Source organism: Tasmannia lanceolata, unplaced genomic scaffold (assembly GCF_043159265.1).
Source record: "Tasmannia lanceolata isolate RefF3 unplaced genomic scaffold, GAP_Taslan_0.1 ptg000020l, whole genome shotgun sequence".
NCBI classification, from domain to species: Eukaryota; Viridiplantae; Streptophyta; class Magnoliopsida; order Canellales; family Winteraceae; genus Tasmannia; species Tasmannia lanceolata.
Genome location: NW_027518697.1, coordinates 5,639,972 through 5,645,971, shown reverse-complemented (window position 1 = coordinate 5,645,971; position 6,000 = coordinate 5,639,972).

The window sequence follows — 6,000 nt, the reverse complement described above, 5'->3', positions numbered from 1 at the left end:
AACCTAACTGATCTAAATAGAATAATTTTGCTCATAACTTTGAACAACAAAATTGAAGCGTTTATTATCTTTATTTCTTTTCTTTCACTTCAACCCCAAAGTGCAAATCACTGAATTCAAGGATTTGGCACAACAGTAATGTGTTTTCTTTGTGATATTACATTTAAGGGCACCCACAAAATCCAAACCATCAAAAGTGTAACATAAAACAGATGGCTGCAGTAATGTTATGAAATTTGGGTAAAGTCAAGTTAGAGAACGGTGAAGAACAAAATATATTTTTTTCATCTAAATAAGTTAAATGTATAATATGTTGCCTTTTTATGTGAAAAAAGTCTTTTTGTAATTCAAACTTACAATGTGGTGTTTTTTAGTCTTTATATGTATGCTTTTGGGCTTCCCTCCAAAAAGACTAAAGTCATGAGAAAACTTTAGTCCTAGATGAGAAGTGTGAGAGGATGAGAGTGGCTATATATATATATATATATATATATATATATATATATATATACTTTCACTCTCTTAACCTTGTGAATAAGCAAGAGGTCATAGGGATCCTACGCGCACGGATCGCCCACTTGGGTCCGGTGGGCTTTTGATCTTACCACACACGCGCGCCGCCCGGCCCGACGTGGCTCGGCCGGCCGAGCGCGTGGACCTAAGGCTTTTCTTTTTATTTATTTATTTTTCCTTTTAACGGTCAAGAATTTATTTATTTTTGTTTTAACTCTTTTTTACCGTTTGAGATTTCTTAATCGTGGTTTAGTGACCGTTTGGAAAACGTCTCTCACGCACTAAAAGAGTGCGACGTTTCACCCTAACGTGTCGATTACCTTACTATATAAATCGGTCTTAGAGAAAACAGAAAGAAATCCTTGACGGATTCTTCTTCTGCTCTTTCTCTTCTCTGGTTTCTTTCTGGTTTTCTGCTCAAGGCTTTTGGCAAATATAAGCGAGTTCTTAGGCATCCGGGCTGCGTGAGTGCACACTCCTGGAGCGAGAGTTGTTGTATCCTGGAGGCATACGCCGAGACGCCCATCTGCACCGTTGATTCGTCATAGTGGGGGCGAGATTTGCCTTAAGGACAGTGAAGATTCTTCGTGCCTCAACTCGATAAGTGATCTAACGATTTCTTTTTTCCTTTACAGATTATTATTGCAGAAAATAGTATTATTGATCTCTGTCTTCAAGTTGTGAGGTTAATTTGTTATAAGGTATTCTCGAATCCTAAATTACAGATTTGCACATCACTTTTCTAACATAATAAAGAATCAAGATTAGGAAGAAACATGTTTGTTAGTAGTGTACATCGTTCACAATGAATAAATGCAAAAGATATCAGAACTATGGATCATTGCAACAACCTCAAGGCAAAAGTACATCTCATTTTACACTCTTAAGGCAAGAGACCCTATTGAAAGAGTACAATGACAGAGAATAAGTGCAATATTAAAGCTATGATAAAATCAAAAAAATTGGCTATATTAAATGTAACATTAGGGGAATGGAGTATTTTCAAATGTAGACAACAAATATTTCAACAATCTAAGCTATGATTAAAAATGAACTGTCTATTCAAACCAAGTGTAGTAAATCTGGGTGTATTAAATGCAATATTAGGGGAATGGAGTGTTTAAAAAGTCAAAATATATTCAATATAAAAATATGGTTTGGAAAAATGTAACAATAGAAAGCATTTCAGATTGTTCCCCAACTAGGGGTGTAAACGAGCCGAGCCGAGCCGAGCTTGGCCAGGCTCGGCTCGGCTCGTTAAGCTCAAAAGCTCGGCTCGGTCAGTCTCGGCCAGGCTCGCGAGCCTTACCGAGCTCGGGTTATATTAAGTTCACACCCCTCATCTTCCCTGGACAACCCTATCTAGTGTAATTTGACTACTTTTTTTACACTATGGGGGGTGATCCGAGTAACAAATGGGGTTCAAAAAATGAAGTGACATATTTTGCCTCCCCCTTTCAGTCCATGGACAACCCTTTTAGTGTATATATATATATATATATATATATATATATATATATATATATATATATATATATATTAAATTCTTAACGAGCCGAGCCTGGCCTAAATCAGGCTCGGCTCTTTAAGCTTAACGAGCCTGGGGAGCCAGCTCAGCTCGGCTCGTTAAGGATTCGAGCCGAGCTCGAGCGAGCTTCTGAGCCCGAGCCAAAATTGACACCCTTATCCCCAACGGATCAATACATAGAATTGTCCGTGAACATAGCAAGGATAGTTTTCAGCAATAAGCAAAAGAAGCAAAGGAAATTCTTATCTTCTTATAGTTTTCTTCAAATGTAGAAACAAAGGAAAGGCTGAGAGGAGTTAAAAATGACAGTACACCATTTTTTCTTTAATTTTCTGATTACCGTTCCAAATAAATGAATATATATTAGAATGTGATCAACTCCAATTACAAAGCAGAATTAATTTCTCTTTAACCTGAAAATCTTAGTATGCTTTCTGCATGTGACGTAGTTGAAGCATTCCTTCTTCTCCAAAACTATAGAATAATGGGTGAAAATAAGATGCAAAATATTATGTCTAGCCATTTCAAGGAACATAGCAGAGCTTAATAATCATCATCCAGATAAAAAAAAGAGAAAATAATCGAAACAACATTCAAAAATTGTGAATATGCAAAATTACCTGATAAGATGGATGTTGGTAAGCTGTACTCAATAGCCAAAAGAAAATAATTCTGGAAAAGAAAATGCCTGCTAGAGTGTTAAAAAATGACAGGTGAAACAAATGACTTAGAAAATGCAAAGTATTGAACAAGCTGGCAAAGGATTTAAATCGTGAATGAATAAATCTGCTACAAATCAAATCTAGCTTCACAGTATAAATTCATAGAAACCATGTCCATTACTAACTTCTGGAAAAGAGAATAAAAAATGATACCTTGCGGACATACCCCGAACATCATCATTTTATTTAGATTTCCCTGCTATCTGATTCCGTCATAAATAAATAAAATCAAGCAACGACAACAAAACTGTTGCTCGTGAATCCTAACAAAATAAAATGAGAAAAAGGGAAGTTTAAACCAAATCAGAAGTAGAAAATGGACCAAAAGGGAAGGAAACAAAGAAACCTAGGAAGAAGAAGAAGGAAATCCGAGAAGAAGAACAGAGAAAATAAGAAAGTGGAAAATCAGTGAAGAAGAAGAGGGAAAGTACCTTGGAATCTTGGATCCTTTCTCAGAGGGCTTGAGGAGAGAGAATAGAGCTGAAAATCCAGAAATTTTGGGGTTCCCAAACATTTTCTGAGTGATACCTCAGATAAGTTATCTGAGCAAGAGCTCAAAAAATCATGTGGGCCCACATTGTTTGGATGATCCAAAGCATTCCTTTGATAGGCCCTTACATAGATAGGGTGTGCACAAAAAATCAGCTCCATAGGATCATCCTAACCCTTCGATTTTTGGAGGTTAAAAATGGACAGATTTGTGGAGGTTTATACCCATCCACTTTAACCTCCACAAATCGAAGGGTTAGGATAATCCTGTGGACCAGATTTTTTATGCACACTCTATCTATCTTTGGACTCTCCAAATGAATGCTTTGGATCATCCAAACAATGTGGGCCCATATGTTTTTTTTGAGCTCTTGCTCAGATAACTTATCTGAGGTATTGTGCAGAAAACATTTCCCTATATATATATATATATATATATATATATATATATATGAGGAAAAGGATTGTACGCTCGAGTGTATCTAACCTTAGGTACGCTCGAGTGCCAAATCACATGAGTCGCACATTTTTTGTGGTCATCTAAACTATTCATTTGCAAGGCCCCATCATAGATAGGGTGCGTACCAAAAATCAGCTCCATAGGATCATCCTAACCCATCCATTTGTGGAGGTCAAAATGAACAGACACTGTTTGTCCACAAATCTGCCCATTTTGCCCTCCAGTTTTGGAGGGGTTAGGATGATTCAATGAAGCTGATTTTTGGTACACACCCTATCTATGATGGGGCCTTGCAAATGAATGGTTTAGATGACCACAAAAAATGTGGGACCCATGTGATTTGGCACTCGAGCGTACCTAAGGTTAGGTACACTCGAGCGTACAATCCTTTTCCCCTCTCTCTCTCTCTCTCTCTCTATATATATATATATATATATATATATATATATATATATATATATATATATATATATATATATATATATAGGAATGATAGATGCAAGGGCCCTCTTTATGCAAGGGCTGAAGAAGGGCCCTTGAATAGATCCACGTCATAAAGTGCAGCCAAATTCAGTTTCTCAACCGACTGTAAAAATGATGTGGATCTATTCAAGGGCCCTTCTTCAGCCCTTGCATCTATCATTCCTCATATATATATATATATATATATATATATATATATATATATATATATATATATATATATATATATATATATATTCGTTAGGGTCTCTTGTCGGATCCTATTTGGATTGTTCTTTTGAACTTACTTTGAATGTCTTGGTAAGGTCAATTTGGAATCGGACCATCCATGGGATTATTCTAAGTTTTATTTGAAGTTTTAGATTGTATATTATTTGAGTTTTGGAAAAAAGTTACAAAGTTAATGAATGTCTAATATTAGTGTGGGGCGATGATAAATTCGCGCCCCTGTAGGATAATTCACACCCCCTTTTAACGTAAATTGCATTAAAAAAGCGTTAAAGTCTGCTACATACCCTCCTTTAAAGGGGCGCGGATTATCCTATTGGGGATGAGAATTTATCATCGATCAGAGTGTGTCTATATACAATTTATTCAATCCATTAATCAATCTCATATATATTTGTGATTGATCTAACCTGTTCGTTTAAGATTATGAATACTGATTGTGAGATTATTGGACTCAAATTTAAACATAATTATGAATCTAATAATTGGTTTGGCACTCAAATTTAAACTGGTTGTTAGATTCATAATTAAAAAAATATTGTCAACAGATTTTAAAAATTAATGAAAAAATATTATTAGCAATGGGTTTCAAAAACTGTCACTAAAAACATAGTATTTATATTAAAAATAATTAAATATTATTATTGACAAATTTTAAAAAACCGTCACTAGAAACATAATTTTGTATATTAAAATAAATAAAAAATGTAAAAAAATTTATCCAACTGTAAAAACGAAAATTTTGTTACAAAATCTGTCACTAAGACAGAACTAATTTCCATCGCTATATATCTTTTCTTGCAACAAAATCTGTCCCTCAAATGGTTTTTTCTTTTAGCTAGTTAGAAGCATGGTTTTAAATTTCGGCCGAAATCTGAAATTTCGGTGGGGACTAAAACCGAAATTTTGTGAAATTCCAAATTTTCGAGAAAATGACATTTAAAAAACAAAAATGTTACAAAATTTTGGCCGAAATTTCGAGACAAAATACCTCCGAAATTTCGGGTGACTTGAGAGGCCAAGTTGGCCATGTTTGGCAACTAGGAATTTTTATTTTCATGGAAAATTAGCTTACAAAGTGTTGAGAGAGGGATAGGAAGAGCCTGATGTTAGTGATTTTGGATTTTCAAAATCATGTATTTTGCATGTTTTAGTGTTTTGGAAAATATTTTATCAAAAGCGTTTGGGAAAAAGAAAATATTTTCTTAGAAAGATTTGCTTTTACAAAAGGATGTAGAAGTGTAGTTGAAAAGATAGTCCCGTACCAGATCAGAGAAAGGAAAGAGAATGGCTTATAAAGCACTATAGTTCTCTAATACTTGTTGATTGCACATTGGGTTGAACCCATGGTTGGACCCGCGGGACGTTGCGCACACGCTCGCGCGGCGTAGGCAATGGGCTATAGGGCGCATAGTGGCGCTTTATTGGCGTTTTTTTAGGCGCACTTTGCACTTCGAGGTGTTTTTCACACTGAAAAGACACCAGGTGGTCTACAAAATGTGCAGAATTCAGTCATTTCATAACAGGAAAACGAATTGGCAATTCTGACAGACTTTACACTCTCTTCTACACTCTTA